Source organism: Schistocerca americana, chromosome 3, assembly GCF_021461395.2.
Source record: "Schistocerca americana isolate TAMUIC-IGC-003095 chromosome 3, iqSchAmer2.1, whole genome shotgun sequence".
NCBI classification, from domain to species: Eukaryota; Metazoa; Arthropoda; class Insecta; order Orthoptera; family Acrididae; genus Schistocerca; species Schistocerca americana.
The window spans coordinates 716,870,816-716,881,585 of NC_060121.1; the positions used below are offsets into that span (position 1 = coordinate 716,870,816).

Consider the following 10,770-nt stretch of genomic DNA (forward strand, 5'->3'; position numbering starts at 1 on the left):
GAGCGTTCTTCCTGGACCGGGACCACACGACAAGGCCTCATTGGCCGCCATGGGCAAGGTTCCCTCCCGAATCGTTGTCGGTGGGAGCCAACGACTGAACGTCGTCCTCCTACATCTCATCAGTTTGTTCCATTTCTTGTGCTCAATCTCCTAAAGCATTGGTGAGGACACCCGCTCTCGACAGGCGTTCGTCTGTAGGTGGGATCTCATCCTGTTGCATATCTGTATCCGTCACGTCTCGTTGTTGTGGCGGCTTCTCCACGGTTTGTAGCACCGGCGCTGTGGATCTGATGTCGTCCTGGCCTGGCGGTGGAAACGAATCTTGATCATTCCCAGTGTCTTGTTCGTCGCCTCGGCTGTGTTGCTCGTCTTCTGTGGACAGCCGATTCTTCTTTTGTTTCTTCGACCGCTGTTTTCGTGGTGGAGCTTCCGCGTCTGCTGAGGGATGCGGTTCAGTGTGATTCTCTTGCGGATCCGCTTCAGTGTCTGATGATGGGTTCGACTGGGGGTCCATGGCCCCGCAGCTGTTGTGGGGCGTCTGGCTGTTGGTGTGAAAAGGCCATTTGCGCCGTCAGTGACGTGAGATCGGGGGCCATACTCGCAGAGTCTACAGGCAACGGCTTGTTATGCACGTCGCCCACGTCGTTACGTAGCGCTTCCACGTGCGTAATAGGCAGCGACGTCATCTGCTGTGGCGGTTGCTGAGTGTCGCGAAGTAGCTGTACTATATGTCGCTGAAGACTGTCAGTTCGGACATGGCCCTCCTGCCCGCAGCCAGAGCAGGTTTTCGGTTGAGCATCGTATATAACGATGGTTCGGCAGCCACCTATTGTCACATAAGATGGTATTTGCTTCTGGAGTTCAATTCTTATTTGGCGCACTCCGTTGAGTACGGGATACGTCTCGAAGCTGGTCCATTCCTCCGCAGCATGATTAAGGACCGTATCGTAAGGGCGAAGTGCTGCGATAACCATGTCCGCAGTAACTTCGAACGGAAGTTCGAATACGCGTACCGTTCTCACTCCGAGACCGGCATGATCAACAGAAACCACACCCACGTTCCCGTCGGCGTGGCAAAAGCGGTAACCTTCGGTGGATCGGCGGATAAGTCTGTCGGACGCCGAGTTTTAAGTATACGACGCTGACCACTATTGATAGGTGAATTCCTATCAGCTCCCGTGGATCTAGTTTTACCAATTAATGCATGAAACGTTCGATTTCGTGCTCTTTTGGTCTTGTGTATTGTGCGTCAAATGTGAACTTAATAGTCGCCTTCCGGTAAGAAAGAGCCACCGTTATCTGTAGTAATCAAAACACCGCTATGCGAAGCCTCACGAATGTAAACAAAGCTCGCGTTAAACGGGGCGCGGCCGGTGCGCTAGGCACGTCAGAGCCGCTACAACGCCGAAGGCGGACTGTCCACCAGAGCCACCGAGGGCACAGAGGACAGTGCGCCTGCGGGGACTTATCCCTTGCACGCTCACCGTGAGACCCACATTCCCAACATGTCCACACACTACATTCGTAGTGCGCCTAATAGATGTTTGCCCATCACACTCATTACTCGTGGCAAAATAATCTACCAAGTTCCACGAACGCACGCACATACGCTATCCCCCAACTCGTACGTGACTTCGTAGCTTAATCTGCCACGAGTAATGAGTGAAATGGGCAAACATCTGTTAGGCGCACTACGAATGTAGTGGTGTGGACATGTTGGGAATGGGGGTCTCACAGGGAGCGTGCAGGGGATAAGTCCCTGCAGGCGCACTATGCTCTGTGCCCTCGGTGGCTCAGATGGTTAGAGCGTCTGCCATGTAAATAGGAGATCCTGGGTTCGAGTCCCAGTCGAGGCACACATTTTCAACACGTCCCCAATGACGCATATCAACGCCTGGTTGCTGTTAGGGAATTGATTTACTTATTATACATAATAATTTTGAGCTGTCGGATTGCCATTCTAGATGTCAATAGCAAAGGGCCACTTAATATGTGGGCTTTCATTTAAGTGGACATTACTAATGTCAGCCCCCAAATACTCAAAGGCCTTTACATGCTGAAAATTAAAACCTGCAGCTGACCATTTCTCCATGTTACTGCACCCTGATCTATAGAATTTCATGTATTTCGTTTTTAATTCGTTAATTCCCAGTCCCCTATGCTGTGCGGCTTATTTCAGTTCCTTAACTACTCTCTACAGTGACATCCTTCATTTACCAGTAACTGCTAAGTCATCAGCATATGCAGCCAACTGTGTGGTTCTTATATCTATGGCTCCAGATATTTCCAGTTGAGCCACGCTGGCCCCAGCTTATGCGTTGATTTAAACTTTCACTGGTACTCCGCGTTTGGTTTCCCGCGGTTATTGTGGTTATGCCGTGGTTCTTCCTCTTTCTACGTGTGGCAGCAGCGGTGTGTATTGATATTCGCACCTAGTACTGTCTTTGGTCTGGTTCTTATAGTTTCCGGCTAGCCGATGTGCGCCAGTCGGTCGGTTGGTGTGGATCAGCCAGGAAACCTCCTCGCAGCACACTGGACCGGGCCCGCTGGCGATCTCTACGCAGTGTTGGAGTGTGCGGGAGTTATTCCGATTGCTACGAGGTTCGTGGTTCACCGACCCAGGACATCAGAGTTGAGTGGTGATTTAATTACCGAAGCCAGTCTGTTCACATTGTGCCGTTGGTTTTCATGGTTGGCTGTTGGGGGTATTCCCGTGAGCAACAGCGAGTGTTCGAGTTGACGAAAGTTCAGCCACCATCCGCTGGAGTTTAGCTCTATTTTGGTGATTTGGTGTCCAAGTGCAGTGTGCTCCCTGCCGCCGTTGGATAAGCAGCTGCCTGCAGCAAGTCGTATACTCTTGGCTCACTTATTTGTTACATAGTTTAATTTATAATTTCTTTGCGTGTTTTTGGGTACCTGCATTGCTTAATTCATAAATTTCAGGCGTATTGTAGTATTTGAGAGTTGTAGCATCGCATTTAAGTACCTGAATAGTGTAAAATCGCGTTGTCTCCTTCTGCCGCCGAGCAGTGTGTCAGCAGTGTGCAAGTAGCAGCATTGCTGCATTTACTAGGCAATCTTGTACTTTAATAACCGTTTAAATTTGGTGTCGAATTCTTTGTGCTCTCTGTAGATTAGTTCAGATGTTTTTTGCACAACAGTATTTAGCATGGATAGGGACTGCGACTGCTGTGTTCGTATGCGGGCTGAGCTGCCATCCCTTCGCTCCCAGCTTCAGGCAGTGTTGGCTTCAGTCACACGACTTGAGGCTGTTGCCAATGGGCATCACTGTGGGGGTCCGGATGGGGGTTTGTCGGGGACGGCCAGCTAGTCCCACGCATCCCCCGATCGGACAACGGCTGTGGCTGCCCGGGATACTGCCCACATTGAGGCTGACCCCTCATCCATGGTAGAGTGGGAGGTCGTCTCGAGGTGTGGCAGGGGGCGAAAGACATTCCGGAGCGCTGAACGGAAGATCTCTCCAGCTTCTCTGACAAACCGGTTTCAGGTTCTGTCTCCGACTGATACTGATCTTCGGCCGGACGTGGCTGCATGTCCTGTTCCAGAGGTTGCCCCTCATTCTGCAAGATCTGGGTGGTCCCAGAGGGTGGGCTTACTGGTAGTTTGGAGCTCCGACGTTAGGCGCCTAATGGGGCCCCTTAGGGATATGGCAGCAAGAGAGGGGAAGAAAACCAATATGCACTCCGTGTGCATACCGGGGGGAGTCATTCCAGATGTGGAAAGGGTCCTTCCGGATGCCATGAAGGGTACAGGGTGCACCCATCTGCAGGCGGTCACTCATGTCGGCACCAATGATGTGTGTCACTATGGATCGGAGGAAATCCTCTCTGGCTTCCGGCGGCTATCTGATTTGGTGAAGACTGCCAGTCTCGCTAGTGGAATGAAAGCAGAGCTCACCACCTGCAGCATCGTCAACAGGACTGACTGCGGATCTTCTGTACAGAGCCGAGTGGAGGTCTGAATCAGAGGCTGAGACGGTTCTGCGACCATGTGGGCTGCAAATTCCTCGACTTGCGCCATAGGGTGGTGGGGTTTCGGGTTCCGCTGGATAGGTCAGGAGTCCACGACACACAGCAGGCGGCTACTCGGGTAGCAGGGGTTGTGTGGCATGGACTGGGCGGTTTTTTAGGTTAGATGGCCTCAGGCAAGTACAGAAAGGGCAACAGCCTCAAAGGGTGCGGGGCAAACTCAGGACATGCGGGGACCAAGCAGCAATCGGTATTGTAATTGTAAACCGTCGAAGCTGCGTTAGCAAAGTACCGCAACTTCAAGCGCTGATAGAAAGCACCGAAGGTGAAATCGTTATAGGTACGGAAAGCTGGCTGAAGCTAAATTCTGCCGAAATTTATACAAAGGCACAGTCGGTGTTTAGAAAGGATAGATTGCATGCAACCGGTGGTGGCGTGTTTGTCGCTGTTAGTAGTAGTTTATCCTGTAGTGAAGTAGAAGAGGATAGTTCCTGTGAATTATTATGGGTGGAGGTTACACTCAACAACCGAGCTAGGTTAATAATTGGCTGCTTTTACCGACCTCCCGACTCAGCAGCATTAGTGGCACAACAACTGAGAGAAAATTTGGAATACATTTCACATAAATTTTCTCACCATGTTATAGTCTTAGGTGGAGATTTCAATTTACCAGATACAGACTGGGGCATTCAGATGTTTAGGACGGTTGGTAGGGACAAAGCACTGAGTGACATTATACTGAGTGCACTATCCAAAAATTACCTCGAGAAATTAAACAGAGAACCGACTCGTGGAGATAACATCTTGGACCTACTAGTAACAAACAGACCTGAACTTATCGACTCTGTAAGCGCAGAACAGGGAATCAGTGATCATACGGCCGCTGCAGCATCCCTGAATATAGAAGTAAATAGGAATATTAAAAAGGGAGGAAGTTTTATATGTTTAGCAAGAGTAATAGAAGGCAGATTTCAGCCTACCTAACAGATCAAAACGAAAATTTCTGTTCCGACACTGACAATGTTGACTGTTTATGGAAAAAGTTCAAGGCAATCGTAAAATGCGTTTTAGACAGGTACGTGCGGAGTAAAATTGTGAGGGACGGGAAAAACCCACCGTGGTTCAACAACAAAGTTAGGAAACTACTGCAAAAACAAAGAGATCTTCACTGCAAGTTTAAACGCAGCCAAAACCTCTCAGACAAACAGAAGCTAAACGATGTCAAAGTTAGCGTAAGAAAGGCTATGCGTGAAGCGTTCAGTGAATTCGAAAGTAAAATTCTATGTACCGACTTGACAGAAAGTCCTAGGAAGTTCTGGTCTTACGTTAAATCAGTAAGTGGCTCGAAACAGCATATCCAGACACTCTGGGATGATGGTGGCATTGAAACAGAGGATGGCACGCGTAAAGCTGAAATACTAAACACCTTTCTCCAAAGCTGTTTCTCAGAGGAAGACCGCACTGTAGTTCCTTCTCTAAATCCTCGCACAAACGAAAAAAATGGCTGACATCGAAATAAGTGTCCAAGGAATAGAAAAGCAACTGAAATCACTCAACAGGGAAAAGTCCACTGGACATGACAGGATACCAATTCGATTCTACACTGAGTACGCGAAAGAACTTCCCCCCCCCCCCCCCCCCCTCTAACAGCCGTGTACCGCAAGTCTCTAGAGGAACGTGTAACGCCGGAAATGCATATCCTCCTATTTCCATCTATTGTACTATTATTTTTTCCTTGTTTTGTTACCTCAAGATATGACATTTCTGTCCCTTTATATATTGTAATTGTTTTACTGTTTGGATATATATATATTTATGCACTTATGTCGATGTATAATTGGTTTGTTTCGTAAATATTATTTGTATTTTTACGCTGGGTCTTGCCTAGGGAAAACTGCTATCGAACGATTACATCGATGGGTCGTGTGAAGAATCAAAGTGTGTAGGATCTTCGGTAGTGTTAACTCTGCCGCGTGGAGCGCGGGCAGAGCAGTGAGAGTCTGGCTGGAGTAGCGAGTGGAGCAGGTGTGTTGTGTGACGCTCCCGCGAGTTGCCGCGCTTTCGGGGTTTGGCAGCATGTAATTGCGCTCGACTCGCGATTATAGTTTCTGACATGGTGTCGCGGACGGGAAGCATTAGCTGGTGCACATCAAGAGCCCGTTTCGCCTGGTGACCGTGTCGAGAAGAAGGCGCGCCAACATCCAGCTTCTGCAGCAGCGACGGCCGACAATGAGTGACTGTCGCCACCTCCTCGATCGACGGCTTCAAACCTTCAATCAACCAACAAGGAAGACTAAAATCACGTAAAGTTTCAGAACTGTATGGCAGACCTCAGCTTTTCAAATTGTTCCATTTGCCTCGCAAAATTACAGCAACTTAGCATGAACCTTTGTTGCTCATTGTCCCAATTGCATTGCCAAGCAGGGTCCCTTCCTTTTCCGAAATGAACCCGAGTGTCGTTGAAATTCAAACGCCAGCATTAAAATAATATAATTAGATTTCACTGCTTTAATTTCAAAGTTCAGTAGCTGGCTACAATATTTAGGTTACACGAGCACAAATTTAGAGTGCGAGTTTTGTTAGCATATTTTAGCTTACCTGTGACTGCAGCTCAGCTTGGTACGTACTAAATTTTACTATTGTTAATAGTTCAGAATCATTTAATTCAAGTTCAAAGTTAAATCTCTTGTTTCTAAATTGCGTAGAGTCAAGTTGCTTTTGAAATGATTGTTGAGGTAGTCCAAGACTAACCGTATTTTACTGGATTTCGATGTGCTTCAGAAAGAAAGCTCACTGTTAACTTCAGTCACTAAATTAACTTTCGATTTTCCAGTTTTATTCATTCTTTTGCTAAATTAAGTCAGAGTGTAGCGAAATTTATTACTTCTGACAAACTTTCAGTTTTCACACTACACGTGTCAACCTTCAGTTGCCACGCTTCTATTGTTAATTATATGTGCAATAACCTTTCCTTTTCAGTTACTATAGTAATTGTCCTTAGGACTGGCGACCGTGATTTCCCCCAAATCTCAAATATCTAATTACCGCTAGTTAATTGTTAACGTAACGGCCGCACATTTACTTTCTTTATTAACTTTATCCCTATTTCAAAATTAATTTCCACCAGTTTCACTAGCATTTTTCCTTCCATTTAGATGTAACCCTTTCCTCCCTCTTTACCGACAGGTTAACTTCGGTGACGATTGCTTTTCCAAAATTCCCATTAGGTACACGCGGTTTCATTTTTCACTGTCATTAAGGTCGATAAGTGAGGGGGAGGTTACAAACGGAAGGTTCAAAATGATTGGAAAAGAGCACAGGTAGTACCAGTCCCCAAGAAGGGTCGTCGAACAGACGCGCAAAACTATAGACCTATGTCTTTGACATCGATCTGTTGTAGAATTTTAGAACATGTTTTTGCTCGCGTATCATGTCATTTCTGGAAACCCAGAATCTACTCTGTAGGAATCAACATGGATTGCAGAAACAGCGATCGTGTGAGACCCAGCTCGCTTTATTTGTTCATGGGGCCCTGAAAATATTAGATACAGACTCCCAGGTAGACGCCATTTTACTTGACTTCCGGAAGGCGTTCGATACAGTTCCGCACTGTTGCCTGATAAACAAAGCAAAAGCCTACGGAATATCAGACAAGCTGGATTGAAGAGTTTTTAGCAGACAGAACACAGCATGTTGTTCTCAATGGAGAGACATGTACAGACGTTAAAGTAACGCCTGTCGTGTCACAGGGGAGTGTTATGGGACCATTGCTTTCCACAATATACATAAATGACCTAGTAGATAGTGTCGGAAGTTCCATGGGGCTTTTCGCGGATGATGCTGTAGTATACAGAGAACTTGCAGCATTAGAAAATTGCAGCGAAATGCAGGAAGATCTACAGCGGATAGGCACTTGGTGCAGGGTTTGGCAACTGATCCTCAACATAGACAAATGTAATGTATTGCGAATACATAGAGGGATCCTTTATTGTATGATTATCTGCTAGCGGAACAAACGCTAGTAGCAGTTACTTCTGTAAAATATCTTGGAGTATGCGTGCGGAACGATTTGAAGTGGAATGATCATATAAAATTAATTGTTAGTAAGGCGGGTGACAGGTTGAGATTCATTGAGAGAGCCCTTAGAAAATGTAGTCCATCAACAAAGGAGGTGGCTTACAAAACACTCGTTCGACCTATACTTGAGTGTTGCTCATCAGTTTGGGATCCGGACCATTGACAGAGGAGACAAAGAAGATCCACAGAAGAGCGGCGCGTTTCGTCACAGGGTTATTTGGTAAGCGTGATAGTGTTACGGAGATGTTTAGCAAACTCTGTGGCAGATTCTGCAAGAGAGGCGCTCTGCATCGCGGTGTAGCTTGCTCGCCAGGTTTCGAGAGGGTGCGTTTCTGAATGAGGTATCGAGTATATTGTTTCCCCCTACTTATACCTCCCGAGGAGATCACGAATGTAAAACTAGAGAGATTCGAGCGCGCATGGAGGCTATCCGGCAGTCGTTCTTCCCGCGAACCATGCGTGACTGGAACAGGAAAGGGAGGTATGGACAGTGGCACGTAAAGTGCCCTCCGCCACACACCGTTGAGTGACTTACGGAGTATAAATGTAGATGTAGATCGGAATTTTCTGCCTTGTGGCCGTGAGCGTTCCGGTTACCTGCCCTGGCCGCTGACGTAAAATGATACAGTGTCCTTGCCTAACCGTGTTGCCCCTGTCCAACACGTGTGTGTAGGTTTGACAGCTTATGCATACTTGATTGTGGGCGGCTGCGGTTTTTACGTTTTGGCTTTGGAGTTCCTTGTGTAATGGTCGTGTGGAAAGCAAGTCGTCTTGTCGGTGGGTCCGTCTTGGATGGGATGTCGGCGGATCGGATATACACTCCTGGAAATTGAAATAAGAACACCGTGAATTCATTGTCCCAGGAAGGGGAAACTTTATTGACACATTCCTGGGGTCAGATACATCACATGATCACACTGACAGAACCACAGGCACATAGACACAGGCAACAGAGCATGCACAATGTCGGCACTAGTACAGTGTATATCCACCTTTCGCAGCAATGCAGGCTGCTATTCTCCCATGTAGACGATCGTAGAGATGCTGGATGTAGTCCTGTGGAACGGCTTGCCATGCCATTTCCACCTGGCGCCTCAGTTGGACCAGCGTTCGTGCTGGACGTGCAGACCGCGTGAGACGACGCTTCATCCAGTCCCAAACATGCTCAATGGGGGACAGATCCGGAGATCTTGCTGGCCAGGGTAGTTGACTTACACCTTCTTGAGCACGTTGGGTGGCACGGGATACATGCGGACGTGCATTGTCCTGTTGGAACAGCAAGTTCCCTTGCCGGTCTAGGAATGGTAGAACTATGGGTTCGATGACGGTTTGGATGTACCGTGCACTATTCAGTGTCCCCTCGACGATCACCAGTGGTGTACAGCCAGTGTAGGAGATCGCTCCCCACACCATGATGCCGGGTGTTGGCCCTGTGTGCCTCGGTCGTATGCAGTCCTGATTGTGGCGCTCACCTGCACGGCGCCAAACACGCATACGACCATCATTGGCACCAAGGCACAAGCGACTCTCATCGCTGAAGACGACACGTCTCCATTCGTCCCTCCATTCACGCCTGTCGCGACACCACTGGAGGCGGGCTGCACGATGTTGGGGCGTGAGCGGAAAACGGCCTAACGGTGTGTGGGACCGTAGCCCAGCTTCATGGAAACGGTTGCGAATGGTCCTCGCCGATACCCCAGGAGCAACAGCGTCCCTAATTTGCTGGGAAGTGGCGGTGCGGTCCCCTACGGCACTGCGTAGGATCCTACGATCTTGGCGTGCATCCGTGCGTCGCTGCGGTCCGGTCCCAGGTCGACGGGCACGTGCACCTTCCGCCGACCACTGGCGACAACATCGATGTACTGTGGAGACCTCACGCCCCACGTGTTGAGCAATTCGGCGGTACGTCCACCCGGCCTCCCGCGTGCCCACTATACGCCCTCGCTCAAAGTCCGTCAACTGCACATACGGTTACGTCCACGCTGTCGCGGCATGCTACCAGTGTTAAAGACTGCGATGGAGCTCCGTATGCCACGGCAAACTGGCTGACACTGACGGCGGCGGTGCACAAATGCTGCGCAGCTAGCGCCATTCGACGGCCAACACCGCGGTTCCTGGTGTGTCCGCTGTGCCGTGCGTGTGATCATTGCTTGTACAGCCCTCTCGCAGTGTCCGGAGCAAGTATGGTGGGTCTGACACACCGGTGTCAATGTGTTCTTTTTTCCATTTCCAGGAGTGTAGTTGGGCCGACTACCTGTCTCCCCTAGGCGAACATTAATATTTCAAGTGCAGACCGACCCCCGGAAACTTCTGAGCGCCGCTGGTTGTACTACCTTTCTTATTGGTGTTTGATTGTGTATTTTAGTGACTCACAGCCCACGGTTTGAATTTGGATGCTTTTAGATGGGTTTTAAATAATGGGCCGTCAGCTGCTATAAAATTCAAACTTCCTTACCTGTCAAGTCTTTCATTGTTTGGGCATTCAGCCTCATTTAAAAATTTGTTTTTTTTTTTGGGTAAAGCTTTGGGCCTTCTGCCTTTTGAAAATTCATTGCAGTTGTGTTTTTCTATCATGGGATTTCAGCCGCCTTAAAATTAAAATTCCTTACTAGTTAAATCTTAGATTGTTTGGCACATCCGCCTCATTTAAAATATTTTGGATAAAGCTTGAAACACGTATGTTGTGTGGCGGCGATGGCGAGGC

General features: G+C 48.4%; 1 non-coding gene across 1 annotated transcript; it reads left to right on the forward strand.

Moving 5' to 3' along the window:
• The first annotated feature begins 1,781 nt into the window (after positions 1-1,781).
• On the forward strand, positions 1,782-1,856 carry Trnat-ugu. The gene has a single exon. It is a non-coding gene; the product is annotated as a tRNA-Thr (tRNA).
• The last annotated feature ends 8,914 nt before the right edge of the window (positions 1,857-10,770 follow it).